The sequence below is a fragment of the Anolis carolinensis genome, chromosome 5, assembly GCF_035594765.1.
Source record: "Anolis carolinensis isolate JA03-04 chromosome 5, rAnoCar3.1.pri, whole genome shotgun sequence".
NCBI lineage: Eukaryota > Metazoa > Chordata > Lepidosauria > Squamata > Dactyloidae > Anolis > Anolis carolinensis.
This window is the reverse complement of record NC_085845.1, coordinates 44,473,794-44,496,713: the sequence shown is the minus strand read 5'-3', so window position 1 is coordinate 44,496,713 and position 22,920 is coordinate 44,473,794.

Sequence of the window (22,920 nt, the reverse complement as noted above, 5' to 3'; positions counted from 1 at the left end):
GTTCAAATCCATAAGATGGGGTGAGCTCCTATCTGTCAGCCCCAGCTTCCATGCAGGGACATGAGAGAAGCTTCCCAGAGGCGTCCCCTGGGCAATATCTCTGTAGACAGCCAATTCTCTCACAACAGAAGTGACTTGCAGTATATTCTCAACTCGCTTTTGACACGATAAAAAAATCAGATCCTGTCTGATCTTGGAAGCTAAGCTGGATCAGCCATGGTTAGTATTCAGATGGGAGACCACCAAGAAATGCTAGATGCTATAGGTTACATTCAGAGAAAAAGCCACAGCAAAACCTACCTCAGAATATATTCTGTGACTTTCATGAAATTGCTATAAAGTGATAGAAACTTGAAGGTCCAGGCTTTGCTTCATTTTCCTCCAAAACTCCAACTCAAAAGATATATAACAACTACAAATAAAAATGCAGTACTTGTACTAAAACATCACTAGACAATATTATATTAAAACATGACTGGCTTAAAAGGATTTTTAAAAGTACCTCAAGAAAACCAAAGGAAATACCCCTGTAGGGACTGGCAGCTTCCGTGACAGTGGGGTGGCAAATCCATCATGGGTTTTAGCCCAGACTTGAAAGGAGCTCTCCATGGTGCTGGATCCTTTTCGCAACAGAAATTTAGAAATGTGGACATCAGTATCAATGATCAGGCAACATCCCTGACAAATAGCCTACCAGCTTCCACCTGATAAAAGCTGCTTACCTGCAGATAGACAGGTGCAGTTTGATAACACTTTAACTGCCTTTGCTCAATGCCATGGGGTTATGGGAACTGTAGTTTGGTAAGACACCAGCAGTCTTTGATAGAGAAGGCTAAAGATCTTATAAAACTACAACTCCCATGGTCCCATAGCATTAAACCATGGCAGTTGAAGTCTTACTAAACTGCATTAATTCTACGCTATTGATGCAACATCAGTCCACAAGGCTTGTGAATAGGATTGTCTTGGCCCTACATGGGCCCTTTCTGTAGCTGTGAACACATGAGGCTTTAGCTGTGCCTTCCCTGAAAAGAATTTTCAGGGAAGGCATTTTACAGAATTTTACAAGCAATCAGTATGTCAACGTCTTCTTGGTTTCACATACATGCATGCACAGACAAACTATTTTGTCATGCCCCCCCCCCCTTTACACATTGTTTACAACTTGTGGCCACATAATATTCTTTGTATGGATTGCTGTGTGTTTTCCAGGCTGTATGGTCATGTTCCAGAAGCATTCTCTCCTGACGTTTCACCCACATATATGGCAGACATCCTCAGAGATTGTGAGGTCTCTTGAAAACAAGGAAAGTGGGGTTTATATATCTATGGAAAGACCAGGGTGGTATGTTTTCTTCAGAGGCCACTTCATTTTGAAGCTGAGTGCATTCAAGCCATCGTACCAAAAGGGACTCATTAATGCCTTTTGACTGATGGCACTCAAAAGAGTCCATCTGCAAGTGCATACTCCACCTTTCTACATTTGACTGTGTAGTCAAATATGCCAGGAGAAGAGCAGGATATAAATAAAACAAAATATAAATGCATGCAATCCTTTATGCTTGCCTGTCTAAGGTCTTAGTGAAATGAGAGACATGGGCATTACAGATGTTCTTTTTCTGCTTAGTACCATGGAGATTTCTTGTCTAACTTATCTGTCACTTGCCTTTGGTCTCACAGCTGCACAATATACACATTCTGCCATTCTTTTCAAAGTGGATGACTACAAACCATTTGGTTTTCCCCATTAAGCCTGAAAACATCTTCAGACATCTTTTAAATACCTGTCATGAACAGAAGACATGAGTGAAAACAATACATTTTTTTCACAGAACATTAGCATTAGAATGTCAAGGATTGTTATACTTTTCAGGTAATTTTTTAATATGACACGTTATGTAACTATTATAGAATTGTTCCCTTCCCCAAGTAACATAAAATGTCTGATTGTTTTTGCAGTATTTGCAGAGAGAATACGGGGCAATTTAAGTTTCTCCTGAACCTGTGCATTGTGTCAGGAAGATGGATGATTTCCTGCATTTGGATTCGTATCACATACATTTTCATTTTTATGCTGTCAAGGAAGAATACCAACACTTCATTGCCAATGGGATTTTAGTTTCTTTACAGTTCCTCCTGAGAATTATTAAGCACTATAATAGTAGTAGTGTGTGTTATAAAATACTTCTTTAATGCTTGCACTTGTGTATATTTCCCAGACGAACACACTGAACAATTCTGATTTTAGTAGTATGTAAGGATGAGTTTGTAACAGTGGTGGCTAAAAGCACGCATCTTTAAATTATTTCTGACTTATCTATCACAGAATCTGTTCCAAGATTTCATTAGAGGAGGTTCCCCTTGCCTTCCCCTGAGGCTGAGAGAGTGTGACTTACCCAAGGTCATTCAGGACTAAACAGGAATTCAGACTCTGGTCTTCCAGAGCCCGAGGCCCCTTGTACACTGTCATATAAAATCCAGATTATCTTCTTTGAACTGGATTATATAGCAGTGTAGACTCATATAATCCAGTTCAGAGCAGATCTGTTTTTATAATCTGGGTTATATGGCAGTGTGGAAGGGGCCTGAGGCTGAATTTACACTGCCGTATATCCCAGGATCTGATCCCAGATAAACTGCTTTGAACTGAGTTATATGAATCTACTCTGGCAGATAATCTGGGATAAGAAGATAATCTGGGATTAGATTCTGGGCTATAGGGCAGTGTAGATCCAGCCTCAGTTCAATGTTTGAACCACTATAACTCAATCTCCAGAATTATTTACATGTTATTTAATAATATTTTCCATAAAATATGATTACATAGTTTAAATAAATGTTAAGATTTTTTTTTAAAGTGCAGCTTCCATTAGCACACCTACACAATGTAGGCTACAGATTTCCGATATGCCTTCCCTATACTTTTTGTACATTTGAGAAGAAATGGTTTAAGGAGTGAAACACTGTATGCGTGAAACACTTCATAAGTAATTTTTCTTACTATTTATCCTATCAGTATCAAACAAGTATTACAAATTACAATACGTCTTAATACAGTAAATGTATCATCCAGCTATATCACCAAATCCACCAGTAGGGGACAGCCATGCTTTTCAGATCATATAGTTTCCTTGAGTACAGTTTATGTTAAATAGGAAACCTGCAGGAAATAGAAACAAAATTCATACGGATTTCTGGCTGATATGAGAAATATGCAGAGCTAAATAAGTTCCTCATCCCCAAGGGTGATCATTGCAGTGCGAAGTGCGAACCAGGGAAAGAAAGCCGATGGCTGAGACTTAAAATTGCTTTAGTGTACACACAGACGTGGTGATTTATGTTTCAAGGGCAGCCTCCTTCATCTTGATTAAGAAAGATTAGTGAGAAACACACGGTAGGAGGAGGATATATATCTTATTGTTAACCAGCCAAGTTCTGTCACGCTTCTGTTATTTCTCCAAAGTATGTATCAACAGCAGCATCATAAACTATATAATCCCATTTGTTTTTGTTGTGAGCCTTCAAGCTGCTTCTGATTTATGGACACTCTAAGGCGACCCTATCTTGGCAAGATTTGTTGAGAAGACATTTGCCATTCCCTTGCTCTGAGGCTGAGAGAGTGCAAGCTCTGTTCACTTTAGTAGGACTTATTTTCAGGAATGTATGAATAGTACAGGCAGTCCCCAAGTTAGAAACACCAGACTTACAAATGACTCATAGTTAAGAATGGGTTTTTTTAAAAAAAATATTGAGTCAGAAGCGACTTGAGAACATACTGCAAGTCACTTCTGGTGTGAGATAATTGACTGTCTACAGAGATGTTGCCTAAGGGACGCCCGGGTGTATTACCATCCTGCTGGAGGGCCTCTCTCATGTCCCCACAAGCTAGAGCTGACAGATGGGAGCTCATCCCATCTCACAGATTCGAACTGGCAACCTTCAGGTCAGTAACCTTCAGTTCAGCAGTCCAGCCAGCACAAGGCTTAACCCACTGCGCCACCGCAGCTCCAGGAAGTAAGAGAAATCTACCCTTATGAAGGGAAATTCACTCCTAGAAAGAATTATCCTGGGGGAAAAGGTGTCTTCACTGAAGCTTTCTCACCAATCTTTGTTTCCACAAAAAGTCAATTTTTTCAAAATGTATCACATATACAGAAAGTGAGGTGAAATACTCTGAACAGGGATACAGTTGGCAAAACAAACAGCACAGGGTGTGAATCTTTCCCTATGCTATCCAAAGCTAAAACATATACAGTAGAGTCTCGCTTATCCAACGTAAACGGGCCGGCAGAACGTTGGATAAGCGAATATGTTGGATAATAAGGAGAGATTAAGGAAAAGCCTATTAAACATTAAATTAGGTTGTGATTTTACAAATTAAGCACCAAAACATCATGTTATATAACAAATTTGACAGAAAAAGTAGTTCAATATACAGTAATGCTATGTAGTAATTACTGTATTTATGAATTTAGCACCAAAATATCACGATGTATTGAAAACATTGACTATAAAAATGCGTTGGATAATCCAGAATGTTGGATAAGCGAGTGTTGGATAAGTGAGACTCTACTGTATGTATTTTTGGCTAAAGTTACATTTAAAAATGTACCTGTTCTAACTTACATACAAATTCAATTTAAGAACAAACCTACAAAACCTATTCTATTTATAACTTGGTGGTGGTCTGTAGACATAATTATCCAGCAATTGTTAAACCCTTGTGCCAGCAGGACTGCTGACCTGAGGTTGGGTTGCTGACCTGAAGGTTGCTGGTTCAAATCTGGGGACAACACGGATGAGCTCCCTATGTCAGCTCCAGCTTCCCATGCGGGGACATGAAAGAAGCCTCCCACAAGGATGGTAAAACATCAAAACATCCAGGCACCCTCTGGGCAATGTCCTTGCAGACGGTCAATTCTCTCACACCAGAAGCAACTTGCAGTTTCTCAAGTCACTCCTGACTCAAAAAATAAGGTGTCATCCAGGAATGTCTTTGAACTTTCTAAGACCTATAAGCCCTATTCTGCCTCTTTACCACCAGCAATACAAGATGAGAACAGCATGGTGTAGTTCTTTGAGTGTTGGAGTCCATGGAAACCCACTGGGTAAACTTGAGCAAATAACACTCAGAGGATGAGAAAAGCATCTGAACAAATCTAGCCAACAAGGCATTGTGACAGGTTTGCCCTGGGGTCACCATAAATCATAAACCACTTGAAGGGACACCATCACTACAAGAAGTATTGTAATACATGTCCTAAGGGCATGTGTAGCCTTATCCTGTTCCTCACTCTTAAGGACCTTCTTCTGAGAAGGAAGAGGGGTCAACTTAGTGGCCATTAACACAGGTGTGTTCCAGTTTTTGTTTTTCTCAGGGTGAAACATTTGGCCCTCATTCTTTTAGAGAGAAAACACAATTGGCTGTTTTCTAGCAGCTTGAAAAGAATGAACATGCTTCTCTAGATAAGTACTACTCAAAGTGGTGGCCCATGGACTGGTGCTAAACCCCATGCCATTCGCTGCTAGTCATAGAACCATAGAATCCTAGAGTTGGTGCAGATAAAGGAAATGTTACATGAAAATGACTTGTTTAAAAATTTGAGCACCAACAGAAAACAAGTGTAAATAAGATGTTGTAATGTTGAAACAATAAAAAATATTGTGGGGGGGGGGGGAATCCTAGAATTGGAAGAGACCCCAAAAGCCATCCGGTCCAACCCCTGCCATTCAGGAAAATACAATCAAAGCATTCTGACAGATAGCCATTTAGCATCTGCTTTTAAAAACCCCACTACCCTCCAAGGAAGCATATTCCTCTGCCAAATAACTCTTACCATCAGGAAGTTCTTCCTAATTTTAAGTGGAATCTCTTTTTCTGCAATTTGAATCCATTTGTTTGTGTCCTTGAGCAGCACAAAACATTATCGACCCCTCATCAATGTGGCATTCTTTCAAATATTTTAGTATGGCTGTCATGTCTCCTTGTAGTTCAGTGAAGTACCAGCACACTTTGGAAGAGAAGGCTAAAAACCTTGTAGAACTTCAGTTTCCTTGATTCCAGAGCTCTGAGCCATGGCAGTTAAAGTGGTGAGAAATGCATACATTTTGCAGTAGAAGCACTATAGGGACCTCATCACACTTACCAATTTAGGCATCCTAGGATGCTTGCCAACCAGTTCAGACACTGATGGGCATGGAGCCCATATATGATGTCTCTCTACTTTCGGCAGAGGCCCCGGGCATGGAAGTCAACACTGGAAGGCTCCCATGTTGTGCTAACTCTAATGGAGCCAGTACACCTCTGTCCAGGTTGGGCGACACTTCCCCCATGTTGTGGGGAAAGCATCGCTGCACCGGAGCAGCACATGGGGCAACAGAGTCACCCTGTGATAAGGTCCTAAGTCTATCAAGTCACTGATAGTCAGTCAGCTTTCTTTCTAGCTCACATTGCACTACATACTGTACTCGCAAAATTGGATGTGCAAGACCACTAGTAGTATGCTGATAGAAATGCTGAGGTTAGATTCAGGAAGGTTCCTCTTCAGTTGTGAAGCCTCCAGGATGACCTTGGATTCATCACTACTATGCCATTTTACCAGAGTTGTTATAAGGTTTTATTTTTGTTGGTTGGCTGGTTTGTGGAAGACTGAACCATCCATGTTGTCTAGAGCTGTTTATAGAAACAGCAAGGCATAACCAAAAGTAGAAGGGTGGTTTTATAAGGATATTTCCAGAAACAGTGAATTGAGAAATTAAAATCAACAGGCAGAGAGTGTGAGATTTATAGATTAGTTTTTATTGCTCTATATGTAGGATATGTTTAGTAGAGTTGTGTGGGGGTGGTAATAGTATATGTCTGTATATGTATATGTCTTTGTTTGATTGTAGGTTTAATTCTTTGAATAAAATATAGTTATATATACAGTATATAAAAGAAACAGAAAGGTATAACTGAATCATCTCACCATTCAAGAGTATGAAAGTTTGCTATTGCCATCTAGTGGTTGGCAATAACAAACTTTCATACTCTTGTTTGAAAGGTGACATGCCAAAATGTATGGAGTCAGTGGATAGAGCTTGTAAATAATGACAACTGTTTTATTCCCTTTATTACAGGATATGTTTTTTCATAAAAACCCGATGTTCCTTGTACAGCACAATCCCATTCCCTTGCATGTGTACTCAAACATCAGTAAAACTTGTGCCAGTGTAACTGTCATTGGAGAAACATTTAGACAGAGTGCAGAATCTCACAGCCATACTTCCAGGTGAGATTTCTGACTGTCTTTCTGCTGTGACACTTTTCTTGTTTTTTAAAAAAGCATTTAAAGACACTTCACAGTTTTGTGAAGAAGAAAAAAAGAAATATTTCCTTTATCAGAGAGGAGAGAGTGGGAGAGGATAATCCCATACCCTGATGTTACCAGTCTGCTGCCACAGAAGCATTTGCAACATCACACCAGGTAGGTTGAGACACTGTGATGTGATCAAGGGTTATTGATAGATTCTGCTCAGCAATAGCAGGGAATGACTTTGATGTGTGGAGGTGGTGGACTGAGATTTGCCACCTCTGTGCAATAAAGTTCCCAGTGTGCTAAGATGAACATATTTAAATTCCTCTTTAAACCTTCACAGTATTTACTCGAGTCTAATGTGCCATCGAATCTAATGTAGATCTCAATTTTCAAAACCCTGAAACCAAAAAATGTGTTTGCTGCCAAATGTAATACGCAGCAGCAAAAAGTGCACTCTTTGTAATTTGACAATTGCTGTTGCTGCCTACTTAAATTCCTTCTTTAAAAGCACAAGTGTTAGAGCACCAAAGCTTCCAGCAATGGAAACGAAAACTTTGGGGTGCATCTCTGCTGCAGAATGAATGCACTTTAATTGCCTTGGTTCAATGCTATGGACTGGATCCCCTGGTGGCGCAATGGGTTAAACCCTTGTGCTAGCAGGACTGCTGACTTGAAGGTTGGGTTGCTGACCTGAAGGTTGTCGGTTCAAATCTGGGGAGAGTGCTGATAAGCTCCCTCTGTCAGCTACAGCTCCATGTGCAGACAGGAGAAAAGCCTCCCACAAGGATGGTAAAACCTCAAACATCTGGGCGTCCCCTGGGTAACGTCCTTGCAGACTACCAATTCTCTCACACTAGAAGTGACTTGTAGTTTCTCAAGTCATTCCTGCCATGAAATAAAATGCTATGGAATCATGGGGGCTGTAGTTTTACACAGTCTTTTACAGAGCCTTTTCTGCCAAATGATGCTGATGCCACTACAGATCCTAGGATCGTATAACATTGAACCATGGCAATTAAAATAGAGATGATGTTCCTCAAAGAAGAGATCCAGATGCAGCTCCTGAAGCAGCTTCCCCTTTTGCTTTGGCTCAGCAGTAAGATTACCATATGAAGCAAATGTAATGCACACGCTAATTTTGGCAATGTATATTAGCCAAAAAAGGTGAGTATTTGATTTGAGTAAATAGGGTGTGCAGAATGCACAGAAATGAAATTGAGATGTGAGGAGAGGTGGTGTTGGAGGTACATGGATATTCCTCTTCCTCTCTACTTTAACCCCATCAATATTTACCTGAACACATGAATAAGGCTAAAGTCTCTTCCTCTGTGTTTGACTCAAATTATAATCTGTCTTCATTCCAGTCACCTGTATTATCTCATCTTTGGCTAGACGAAAAGATAACTTAAGAGACAAATATTACAAAAATGCTGATAAACCTCTGGCTACTTCCTCCCAAAGGAAGTTAACCCTCTCTTAATGCAGCTCACTGGAGTGTTTTAATGCTTTAAATGTGGCAAAAATAATTCCATTATATAGTGCAGATTTTCAATCCTAAAAGCAGTTGGTTAATTTTAAGGGACTTTTTCTTTGCAGGATTTAAAATGTTAGAATGAAATTTTTAAAAAATGTTTCTCAACATGCAATATTTCACAAGTAAATTGTCTTTTCAGGAGTTGTCAACTGTACACACAAATCTTATTCTCCAAATCAGAGCTTTCCAAACTATGTGTTGTGACGCATTAGTGTGTTAGCTACAGTGTGTAGGTATGTCACACTGATGTAATGAGATACTGGAAGTTATCTTAAAATCAGATATTAAAAAATATAAATGAAAAGTTTTCATAAGATATGTTGTGTCTTCACATGCTTCATTATTGCAATTTATGTATGTCTCCCTATCTCTTATAAAGGATTGATTTAACCTCCAGTTTGCTAGTAAAACTGAATTACTGTGTTATGAAATTATTCATATATAAAATGGTGTATCACTAACATGGAAAGCTCTGCTCTATATCATAGAATATATTGTAAAGCAAACTCTAGGATTCTATAGAATGTACACATAGACATCCATCACCCCATTAATCAATAGAGTTGATGCAGATGTGTCCTGAACTGGTGTTTGGCAGCTGTGACAGTCTGGATGAGGGCAAACAAATTGAAACTGAATCCAGACAAGATTGAGTTATACCTGGTCAGTTGGAAAGCTGAACAGGGTTCAGGGTTACAGCCTGTGCTGGATGGGGTTACACTCCAACTGAAGACACAGCTTGGGAGTTCTCCTGGATTCATCAATGAGCCCAGAACTCCAGGTCTTGGCGGTGGCCAAGAGAGCTTTTTGTACAATTAAAACTTGTGCACCAGTTGCACTCATACCTTGGGAAGTCAGACTTGGCCACGGTGGTCCACGCTCTTGTTACATCCCAAATAGACTACTGCAATGTGCTCTACGTGAGATTGCCTTTGAAGACTGTTCAGAAGCTTCAACTAGTCCAACAGGCGACAGCCAGATTTCTAACTGGAGTGACATACAGAGAGCACATAACCCCCCTGTTGCATCAGCTCCACTGGCTGCCAGTCAGTGGATTCAAAGTGCTCGCCTTAGCCTATAAAGCTCTAAACGGTTCCGGTCCAGCTTACCTGTCCGAATGCGTATCCGTCTATGAACCATCTTGGTAGTTAAGATCATCCGGGGAGGCCCTGCTCTTGATCCCACCTCCTTCTCTGGTGAGGTTTGTGGGGATGAGAGACAGGGCCTCCTTGATGGTGGCCCCTTGTCTATGGAATTCCCTCCCCAGAGAGATTAGATCAGACCCCTCTCTCATGACCTTCAGAAAAAAGCTAAAAACATAGCTTTGGGACCAAACCTTTGGCCAGTAAATTTTAACAGTGCAATAAGAAACTATGAACCAATAGAATGATGAATGGAAAGGCCCTGGGATATGACTTAAGTTGCGTGATTTTAACTGATGTTTTAATATTTATGTTTTTAATTGTTAAGTTTTTTATGTGTTATTTACCAATACGTATGTGTGGCATTGAATCGTTGCTTTTGTAAGGCCGCTCTGAGTCCTCTTTGGAGTGAAAATGGCAAGGTACAAGTGTGGTAAATAAATACTAGGACTGTTTATGGACGACGATTAGGTCTTTGTGTGATATATGATGTTATTTTATGTGATGTGCTTAATAATGTTTAATGTTTTATTAGGGGAGGGTCAACTTTGATGTTTTATGCTGTTTTTTATCTAGGGCATTGAATTGTTGCCAACACTGTGAACCTCCCTGAGTCCCCTTTGCAGTTGTGAAGGGCGGTATATAAATACTGCACATAAATAACAATAATTAATATATAAATAATAAAGGCACTCTACTACTATGGATGTTAATCATTGTATTAATAGGACAAAGACCACAGAATATTAATAATAAACATGTATGTTAGTAAGAAATGTGAAGACCTGGAAAGAAAGTATCCCCCACATGGCTTCAAAATTTCTGGTAATTTTTTATCTCTACATGTGAGCGAGAAGTGGGAGATTGCACAGTCATGGAAAAGATACAAATTGAGCTGAACTAATACCAGTTCAGCCCAATTTTATTATTATTAGCTGTTTAGCAGTTGCTAGTTTTGCATAGAATATAAAACATAAAACTCTAACGAAGAGTACTGATTCTTATGTTTCAGAATTGTGCCATGGTTTCTTCTTCCACACCATCTCATCTCAGTTCACCCCAGAAATGTTTTTTTATAGAGAATATCACCTAAGAGGACCTTGTTGATGTGGAAAGTAATTTCTGAACCAGAAAGCAAAGATTCCCAAGTCCACATAACTGTATATTTTTAATAGGGTACGAACACTTGCAATTTTTGTAAAAGTGATGAAAGTGCAGAAAGCCAATGAAAAAAACAGTACCAGAGAGATGTTTTTAGAAAGCATTAATTCAATCAATTTGCTGTAAGAGATAATGCTAGCTTCAAATAAAAAAGAAAAGATCTGAACCATTATAAAACTGTGATTTTAAGAGCATCATGAAATTTGTTTGCACAACAGTGATGCTGCTATTATGGAGCCCCAAGTGAAATTGCATAGAGTCTGCCTTTTCCTCCCTTCATTATTCAGGTTTCCTCCTGCTTAATATTCCCTTTGCCTATTTGAGCTTTGTCTTTGGGGAAATAAAAGAGCAGCAAACAAGGCTTCTGTGCCTTCCTATCAAGTGAACCAATCGGCTTGGTCTGTGTGCTCCAGTATTTTGATGGGTTTTAGCAGAGCTTTATATAAAGCTTCAGTATCAGTCTACAGAGAATCTCAGGGATTGTAAGACAGAGCGGCTGAGTCATTTCCTAAAAATAGCAAAGAAGACGTCAGCTCAGCCAAAGGCACAAGCTGATAACTAATTTCTGGGTTTTTCACACGTCTGGGGAAGTCACCTGACCAATGGCACATCCCAATTCCAACACTCCAGAGTGGCAATACAGCAATTTCCCCTCCCCAAACCACAATAAACTAATATTTATTTATTTATTTATTTATTTATTTATTTGCTTTTCTTATTAAGTAGTGTTAGTAATTGCTCATGACAGAAAATCTATGGCCATATCCAGACCAATTGATATCACCCAAATCAAGAGTAATTCCTCATCCTGCAAAAACACATGAGAACGGTAGTTCTGTGAGAATAGGTAGGTGAAGACTTTCCTAACCTTGTCTCACCTTAGCTCATTTACCTGGGAAGGAATGCCACTGGAGCATTGCAGCACACCAAAATACTTGGGAGTTAATCTGGACCATGCTCTGACTTACAACAAGGACTGCTTGATGTGTTGTTCTTTTATATTTTGTTATATTGTATTGCTCTGGGCATGGCCCCATGTAAGCCACCCCGAGTCCCCGTTGGGGAGATGGTGGCGGGGTATAAATAAAGTTTTTTATTATTATTATTATTATTATTATTATTATTATTATTAAAGTGGGCGCTAGAAATAACATCGTACAAAAGCTGACTGGCACAGCCTGGGGATCCCAACCACAGTGAAGACATCTGCCCATGTGCTTTGCTACTCTGCTGCTGAATATTCACGCCCAGTGTGGAATACATCTCACCACGTTAAAACAGTGGATGTGGCTCTTAATGAGACATGCCGCATTATCACAGGATGTCTGTGCCCTACACCACTGGAGAAATTATACTGATTAGCTGGCATTGCACCACCTGACATCTGCCGAGAAGTAGCAGCCAATAATGAATGGACCAAGGCATTGCCATCTATGGCCCATCTCCTGTTTGGATATCAGCCAACACGCCAATGCCTTAAATCAATAAATAGCTTTCTAGGATCTACAGAGATACTCCCAGGAACACCTCAACAAGCAAAAGACCAAAAGTGGCTGGCTAAAACCTGGCACCTGGTGGCACAGTGTGTTAAAGCGCTGAGCTGCTGAACTTGCGGACCGAAAGGCCCCAGGTTCAAATCCCGGGAGCAGAAAGAGCGCCCGCTGTTAGCCCAATTCCTGCCAACCTAGCAGGAAAACATGCAAATGTGAGTAGATTAATAGGTACCGCTCCGGCGGCAAGGTAACAGTGCTCCATGCAGTCATGCCAGCCACATGACCTCAGAGGTGTCTATGGACAACGCTGGTTCTTTGGCTTAGAAATGGAGATGAGCACCAACTGCCAGAGTCGATCACGACTGGACTTAACGACAAGGGAAACCTTTACCTTTAAAACCTGGAACCTCAATCAGTAGCTGATGAGATGAGAGGATGAGAGACACCCTCCTGGGTACACAGAAGGCTGGGCAACTTGGAAGGCACTGAACAGACTGCTCTCTGGTACCACGAGATGCAGAACCAACCTTAAGAAATGGGGCTACAAAGTGGAGTCCGCGACATGTGACTGTGGAGAAGAGTAAACCACAGACCACTTACTACAATGCAACCTACAAGCCCCAGGATTCTTCTATGAGAATGAATCAGTATAGAACCATCCAGTTCATTAGGTTGCTGTGAGTTTTCCGGGCTGTATGGCCATGTTGCAGAAGCATTCTCTCCTGCTGACATTTCACCCACATCTATGGCAGGCATCCTCAGAGGTGTGAGATGTGTTCGAAACTAGGCAAGTGGGGTTTATATATCCGTGGAAAGGCCAGGGTGGGAGAAATAACTCCTGTCTGTTGGAGGCAAGTGTGGATGTAGCAGTTAGCCACTTTGATGAGCATTTAATGGCCTTGCAGCTTCAAAGCCTGGCTGCTTCCTGCCTGGGGGAATCCTTTGTTGGGAGGTGTTAGCTGGCCCTGATTGTTTTTGTCTGGAATTTTCCTGTTTTCTGAGTGTTGTTCTTTATGTACTGTCCTGATTTTGGATTTTTTTTTTTTTAATCCTAGGATTCGATAGCATTGAATAATGGGCGCTCAAGTGGTGTCAAACCACGTTAATGCCACAGTGCAGGTGCACTGAGTGACAGCGCTTTGTTGAGAGCTCCAAAACCTTTCCCTAAAAGGAAGGAGGGAGGATAAGGAGTTTGAAAAGGAGGCGGGGCCTCCGGGATGACTCAAGGTCCGAAGGAGCACGTGATTGGCTGTCCCGGCGGCAGGGACACGCAAGTTGTCAGTCCCGCCTCCTCGCACAGCACCTGGGCAGCTTTACCTTCTGACAGCCAAGCGATGGGTTGTGCGCATGCGCGTAGCTCTTCAGAAAGGGTGGGAGGAAGGAATCGTGAGATTGATACACTAGACTAGAGAATCCCGTAGTGATTGAGATATGCCGGATTAATGTCGGTTTCTGTTTTTTGTTTTGTTTTTGTTGTTGGAGAGTTATTAAAATTGGCTGTATATACCCCATAGTAAACCAATAAGCTCAGTAATGAGTTGATATTAATATTGAAATACTGTACAGGAATTAAAAGCCCATGAAAATATCTTGGGCTTCTGCCATGCCAATAACTTTATTGAAAAGGAAAAAAATTATGCCATATCCGTTTCGCAAATGTGAATCTCCATGAACATGTGGAGAACACCTTTTGAAAATAACTAGTCAAGAAAAGCATGATCTTGTTAGAAAGTTAACTCTTTGAACAAGTGATATCCGCAAGCATTCATGCAATGGCACACAGGTTACTCAGCTGTTAGTTTGAAGAACCATGTTTTTGAACTGCCAACAACAAATACATGCCACTACGAAAAAATATTTGGTTGTCAGAGGATGTTTTTTTTCTTTAAAGTTGATACTGCAGTTGTAGTTGCTCAAAACATATACACTCCCTTGAAAGCTCTTAGATTAAAATGTGCACTCAGAGATAATAATAACAAACAACAACAACAACTAAACCTTCTTTCTATTCATGATCAGGAACCTTATGGGGAGATCAACTCAAAGGTAGACAACCCTCAGGCTTGGAAGGAGGTCACCCATAGAAGGAGACGCAGGACCAGGCAGCCTCCGCAGAACTCCTCTGCTCAGCTGCATTTACACAACAGATTTGAAATTCTTACATCATTAACATACAATCAGGAAGCACATCTTGTGGAGGACCACAGTTTCTTAGATACTACTCAGTGGACCACCCTGGATCAATGCGCAGAAGATAGCCCTGACGGGGACAGTGCATCACCACAGTCACACTTATGTAATCATGCAAATGCTCCATCCCCAATCATAGACCAGGAGCAACAGGAACATCCTTGGGAGAGTAATGGGCTCTCGGATGTATCTCAATGGATTGTCATTGATGAATGCACTGGGGATGTTGAGGAGGAGGACAACACTTTACACCTACATGATTCACTTCAACAGGAACACTCTTCAGGGGACATACACACTGTCTTGCACAAAAGGGACCCTGTCAATCCTCAAAGGAAACAGGTCTTGGTAGTAGGTGACTCCCTCCTTAGAGGAACGGAAGCCATCATTTCCAGACCGGATGGGATGGCTCGAGAAACATGCTGTCTCCCGGGGGCAAAAATACACCATATCACTCAGAGGCTCAGCAGGCTCCTAAAGCCCCATCACCCTCCCCACCTTATGTTGATACATGTAGGTACCAATGACACCGCTAGGCATACTTTTCAAAAGATCACAAATGATTTTCGAGCTCTGGGAACAAAGCTAAAACTGTATAATGTACATGTGATCTTTTCATCCCTCCTCCCTGTTGTAGGACACGGCTCTACAAGGGCCGGAAAAATAGTACAGGTCAATAACTGGCTCAGAAAATGGTGTCTAGAGGAGCATTTTGGCTTCCTTGACCATGGTCTACTCTTCCAAGAGGATGGACTACTGGCAAGCGATGGGGTGCATCTCACACAAGTAGGAAAACATCTTTTTGCACACAGACTCACAAACCTCATCAGGCGCACTTTAAACTAGATCCACTGGGGGAGGGGAACAACAGCCTGGCGAACAATATATTACCCACGACCACAGGGAACCGCCGAAAGGCTAAACGGAGGGCTGCACAAACACAGCAAGGACCAAGTACAGAGAGCACAATAATCCCAAATAAACAGTTCGAGAGGAGGTCACAGGGGCTTACATGTCTTTACACTAATGCTCAGAGCATGGGAAATAAGCAAGACGAACTCCAACTCCTAGCACAGCACCACACATACGATGTCATAGGCATCACTGAAACCTGGTGGGATGACTCCCATCACTGGAATTTAACCATTGAGGGCTATAACCTCTTTCACAGAAATAGAACAAAGGGGAGAGGAGGGGGAGTAGCTTTATATGTCAAAAACAGTTACGTTGCAGAAGAAATGCAAGACTGTAATCCGGGAAACCAGCTTGAAAGCATCTGGATAAGAATCAAGGGAACCGGGACTCAAAAAGATCTTGTCGTGGGTGTCTACTACAGACCTCCGAGTCAGGATGAAAGACTTGATGAAGCCTTCTGTCAACAGCTGACCAAACAGGCACAAAGAAGAGATATAGTAGTCATGGGCGATTTCAATTATCCCGATATCTGCTGGAAAACAAACTCAGCCAAGAGTACAAAGTCCAACAAATTCCTCACTTGCCTTGCAGATAATTTTATGGTCCAGAAGGTAGAAGAGGCAACAAGGGGATCAGCAACGCTTGATCTAATCTTAACAAATGTGGAAGACCTGATCAATACAGTTGAAGTGGTTGGATCCTTAGGGGCAAGTGACCATGTGCTCCTGCAGTTTGCAATACAAAGGAATGCTGAAACTAAGACAAGTCAAACATGCTTTCTGGACTTTAAGAGAGCTGACTTCCAAAAAATGAAGGAATTACTGAGCGGCCTTCCATGGACGCTGATATTAAAAAACAAGGGAGTTAAGGATGGATGGGAGTTTTTCAAAAGTGAAATACTCACGGCGCAAATGCAAACAGTGCCAACAAAGAAGAAAAATAAGACAAGTGCAAAGAAGCCAGAATGGATGTCAAAAGAACTTCTAACTGAGCTAAAGCTCAAAAGTGACATGCACAAGAAGTGGAAAAGGGGAGAAATCACCAAAGAAGAATTCAAACGTATAGCCAACACCTGTAGGGAAAAGGTTCGCAAGGCTAAAGCGCAAAATGAGCTCAGGCTTGCCAGGGACATAAAAAACAACAAAAAAGGCTTTTTTGCTTACGTTGGTAGAAAAAGGAAGAAAAAGGAGGCGATAGGGCCATTGCAAGGAGAAGATGGGGTGATGGCGACAGGGGACAGGGAAAAGGCAGAACTGCTCAATACCTTCTTTGCCTCGGTCTTCTCAGAAAAAGAAAGCCATCTTCAACCTCAGCAACACGGAATGGACGAAGGATTGGGGGAAATCCAACCCCAAATAGGGAGACACGTTGTCCAGGAACACCTGGCCTCTCTAAACGAATTCAAGTCCCCAGGGCCAGATCAGCTACACCCAAGAGTACTGAAGGAACTAGCGGAAGTTATTTCAGAACCACTGGCAATTATCTTCGAGAGTTCTTGGAGAACGGGAGAAGTCCCAGCAGATTGGAGGAGGGCAAATGTGGTCCCTATCTTCAAGAAGGGAAAAAAGAACGACCCAAACAATTACCGTCCGGTCAGCCTCACATCAATACCAGGCAAAATTCTGGAAAAGATCATTAAGGAAGTGGTCTGCGAACACTTAGAAACAAATGCGGTCATTGCTAATAGTCAACACGGATTTACCAAAAACAAGTCATGCCAGACTAATCTGATCTCTTTTTTCGATAGAGTTACGAGTTGGGTCGATACAGGGAATGCTGTGGATGTAGCGTACCTGGATTTCAGTAAGGCCTTCGACAAAGTCCCCCACGACCTTCTGGCAAACAAACTAGTAAAATGTCGGCTAGACAAAACTACGGTTAGGTGGATCTGTAATTGGCTAAGCGAACGAACCCAAAGGGTGCTCACCAATGCGTCGTCTTCATCATGGAAAGAAGTGACAAGTGGAGTGCCGCAGGGCTCCGTCCTGGGCCCGGTTCTGTTCAACATCTTTATTAACGACTTAGACGAAGGGTTAGAAGGCACGATCATCAAGTTTGCAGACGACACAAAACTGGGAGGGATAGCTAACACTCCAGAAGACAGGAGCAGAATTCAAAACGATCTTGACAGACTAGAGAGATGGGCCAAAACTAACAAAATGAAGTTCAACAGGGACAAATGCAAGATACTTCACTTCGGCAGAAAAAAATGGAAATCAAAGATACAGAATGGGGGACGCCTGGCTTGACAGCAGTGTGTGCGAAAAAGACCTTGGAGTCCTCGTGGACAACAAGTTAAACATGAGCCAACAATGTGATGCGGCTGCTAAAAAAGCCAATGGGATTCTGGCCTGCATCAATAGGGGAATAGCGTCTAGATCCAGGGAAGTTATGCTCCCCCTCTATTCTGCCTTGGTCAGACCACACCTGGAATACTGTGTCCAATTTTGGGCACCACAGTTGAAGGGAGATGTTGACAAACTGGAAAGCGTCCAGAGGAGGGCGACTAAAATGATTAAGGGTCTGGAGAACAAGCCCTATGAGGAGAGGCTTAAAGAGCTGGGCATGTTTAGCCTGCAGAAGAGAAGGCTGAGAGGAGACATGATAGCCATGTACAAATACGTGAAGGGAAGTCATAGGGAAGAGGGAGCAAGCTTGTTTTCTGCTGCCCTGCAGACAGGGCCGGCCCCACTAATGCGGCAGCTGACGCCGCCGCCTCGGGCGCAGGCCCGGGGGGGCGCCGTCAGGCTGGGCGGGAGGCGGGGCACCGCCCTGACGGTGCCCCGCCTCCCGCCCAGTGCGCCCTGGCCCGTCTGGCCTGCTAGAAAAGGACAGACGGGCGAGCGGGAGTAGCGTGGGAGGCGGGGCCAGCTCTGACGCCGCTCCCCCCCCCCCCGCCCAGCGTGCCTTGGCCCTGCCTCCCACGCAGCGTGGGAGGCGGGGCCAAGGCACGCTGGGTGGGGGGGGAGCGGCGTCAGAGCTGGCCCCGCCTCCCACGCTACTCCCGCTCGCCCGTCTGGCCTTTTGTAGCAGGCCAGACTCAGCGGAGGTTTCTCCAGGCCGCGATTGCGCAACGTGGGAGGCAGGGCCAAGGCACGCTGGGCGGGGGGGGGGAGCGGCGTCAGAGCTGGCCCCGCCTCCCACGTTACCCCCGCTCGCCCGTCTGGCCTTTTGTAGCAGGCCAGACTCAGCGGAGGTTCCTCCAGGCCGCAATCGCGGCCTGGAGAAACCTCCGCTGAGTCTGGCCTGCTACACAAGGCCAGACGGGCGAGCGGGGGTAACGTGGGAGGCGGGGCCAGCTCTGACGCCGCCCCCCCGCCCAGCGTGCCCTGGCCCCGCCTCCCACGTTGCGTGGGAGGCAGGGCCAAGGCACGCTGGGCGGGGGGGGGAGCGGCGTCAGAGCTGGCCCCGCCTCCCACGTTACCCCCGCTCGCCCGTCTGGCCTTTTGTAGCAGGCCAGACTCAGCGGAGGTTCCTCCAGGCCGCAATCGCGGCCTGGAGAAACCTCCGCTGAGTCTGGCCTGCTACACAAGGCCAGACGGGCGAGCGGGGGTAGCGTGGGAGGCGGGGCCAACTCTGGCCCCGCCCCCCCGCCCAGCGTGCCCTGGCCCCGCCTCCCACGCTGCGTGGGAGGCGGGGCCAGGGCACGGGGGGCGGGGCCAACTCTGGCCCCGCCCCCTCACTATTCGCCCTGGCCCCGCCTCCCACGCAGCGTGGGAGGCGGGGCCAGGGCACGCTGGGCGGGGCCAGGGCGCCGGTGGCGGGGGCGCTTTTCAGCACCCCCGCTTTACATCAAAAAATATCTCCGGCCGGCCCTGCCTGCAGACTAGGACACGGAACAATGGCTTCAAACTACAGGAAAGGAGATTCCACTTGAACATCAGGAAGAACTTCCTCACTGTGAGAGCTGTTCGACAGTGGAACTCTCTCCCCGGGGCCGTGGTGGAGGCTCCTTCCTTGGAGGCTTTTAAGCAGAGGCTGGATGGCCATCTGTCGGGGGTGCTTTGAATGCGATTTCCTGCTTCTTAGCAGGGGGTTGGACTAGATGGCCCATGTGGTCTCTTCCAACTCTACTATTCTATGATTCTATGATTCTATGATTCTATTCTGCCCTATCTCCCCAAAAGTACTTAGGGCAGATTCCAATATACGACAGCAAACATTCAATGCCTTCATAAAAACAGACAAATACTGATTTAAATCCCAGAAAAACAACCCATATGAAAACAGCATTAAAACCTAACATCAAATTAAACTTCACATCAGTGAATTAAACCCAACATCACTAAATGGAACCAACATAGTCAGATACAAATTATATAATGACATAAAATCGGAGCAAATGTCCACATTAATTTACAGAAGCCAACTGGAGTTCACAAAATTGTTTAGATTGGTTGTGTGGCCTATGGTGTTGCGCAACAGAAAAATCTTTACTCTTAATAGCAGAGATGAAATACAAACTTATAATGTCGTATACAACACAAGCAGTGCAAGAAACCTTACATAGTCTTCGTAAGTAACACAAAATAAGGCATCTTCATCTTAAGTCAAATGAGAAAACAAAACATAAACCTTGAGCAAACAGCTATTCCACCATAGCCTCCTTTAGAGCAGCATAATGGCTTCTGTCCTACCTGTTCCTCAGAGCAGAGCCTTTGAGCATAGATTTCCTGAGAGAAAAAACTCTCCAGAACTCTATTGTAAAAACCCATACAGTTATACCCTATTGGGTGATGTCCAAGGTTGCTGGTTGACCTACATTACCAGCTGCACCTAGTAATTAGCATCATAAGGTTTTTCTTCAACACACATACAGTTGGTCCTGTTACAACTTACTGTAATATATGGTGGTAAATTGGGCTGACATAGACTAACAGAGCCCAGATACAGAATAGTTCTCAATCAGTGCCCGGTAGATAAAAATACATAGTCTTCTTTGAAAAATAACAAATCTTGTTTACTCATAAAACATATTGTATTAATTCACCATACAGGCACATTTCTTATTAAAGTTCAGTTACAGATAGGATGTAGCTTCTCTCTGTGTTGAGTACACAAGGTATAATTCTTAATCAATAGTCCATAGTTTTTAAGTATAGTTGTACTCACTGAAGTCCACAAACATACATGCATCCACCTCCACTGAGGTCTGGTGCAAAAAGTGAATACAAAATGGAGTCTTGAGTCTGAACATGCTCAGTACAATAACATGTCTATAATGTTGGGTGAGTGGGCTTATTAACAAAAGACCCTCCTTATAAACGTATAGCAGAGTAACTTATTAGCAGCAGCGTGACCCAGCACCAGTAGCCAAAAGTGATAAAAAGAACAAAATCACACAGACCAATGTTATCTCTTAATACTACTACTACTACTACTAATAATAATAATAATAATAATAATGACTTTATTTTTGTATTCCTCCACCATCACTCCAAAGGGATTCGGGGTGGTTTACATGGGGACTAGCCCAGTCGAACATAAATGAAAACATAAAAATATAACACAAAATGTATAAAAGCAACATCATAAACAACATAAAATAATATCAACAACATCCAATGGCCTGGCAGAGTATTCGAATACTAAAACACGTGGCGGACAGGGGCTTGTGCAATTAAGTTGCAAGAACAGGGCATTATCTCTTCCTTAGGAGGCTTATCTTTGTAGCAAAATTATATGGTTGCACTATTTACAAAAACAAGGTTTCCCTAACACAAATAAAGTTATTTATACTTTCTTCTTTACTTCCACACTGGGCTTCTTTCTCATGCAGATAAACAGCTTTGTTCTCACAGAGCCTCCTGTCACACCAAACTTACACAGGAGCTTCACACAGTAGCTTTTATACACAGCAGCCTTCAAGCTCAAGCTTCTCTCACCAAAGCTTCTCACACCAGGCCTTCACACTGGGGCTGCTCTCACGCTGAGGCCTTCTCTCACTGAAGCCTTCTAACACACTGAGGCCTACCTCAAACTGTGGCCTCTCTCACGCTGCCTTCTCATACTGAGGCCTACTAAACTGCAGGCACACCTGCTTATATTGAGCTACACAGTTCAGGTCCAGCCTAGCTTCACAATCACATTTTCTACTATGAACCTGCATGAATTCTAAGATCTGCTGGGGAGGTCCTTTTCTTGTTCCTGCTGCTGTCTCAAACTTGGTTGGTGGGGATGAGGGAGAGGGACTTCTCAGTAGTGGCCGCCCAGCTCTGGAACTCCTTCCCGAGAGAAATTAGATTAGCTCCCACCTTGGCCACCTTCCGGAAATACCTGAAAACTTGGTTATTTCAATGTGCCTTTGACTAATTCGGTCACAACTTGACTGAGTCCTTCTACCTTTGAATGCTTTGACTGTGCCTTTCCTGTTTCTTGGCAGGGGGTTGGACTGGATGGCCCATGAGGTCTCTTCTAACTCCACGATTCTATGACTCTGCCTTCACCTTATACCCAATGTCTGTACTTTATTACTGGCCCATCTTACCAGTGGCCTTGCAGTATATTGCACATGTATCATTATTTCCCTGCCACCATTTCTGAACACACTGATTGTGCTTGGCTATTGGTTATTTGTTGTTGTTGAGTTTATGTTATGATATTTTATATGCTTTTATATATTAATTCATTGTAATTGGACTGCATTTTATATTGATGTATTTTATTGCTGTACTACGGGGTTTGGTCCCCATGGAAGCCGCACTAAGTCCCTTTGGGAGGATGGGGTGGGATATAAGAATAAAGTAGTAGTAGTAGTAGTAGAAATAGTTGTTGTTGTTGTTGTTGTTGTTATTATTATTATCATTACAGCTTAAGCTGCCCTGAGTCCCTTTGAAAGGTGGGGTGGGATATAACAATAAAGTAGTAGTAGTAGTAGAAGTAGTAGTAGTAGTTGTTGTTATTATTATTATTACAGCTTAAGCCGCCCTGAGTCCCTTTGGGGAGATGGGGTAGGATATAAGAATAAAGTAGTAGTATTAGCAGTAGTTGTTATTATTATTATTAGTAGTAGTAGTACAGCTTAAGCCGCCCTGAGTCCCTTTGGGGAGATGGGGTGAGATATAAGAATAAAGTAGTAGTAGTAGTAGTTATTATTATTATTATTATTATTATTACAGCTTATGCCGCCCTGAGTCCCTTTGGGGAGATGGGGTGGGATATTATTACAGTAGAGTTTCACTTATCCA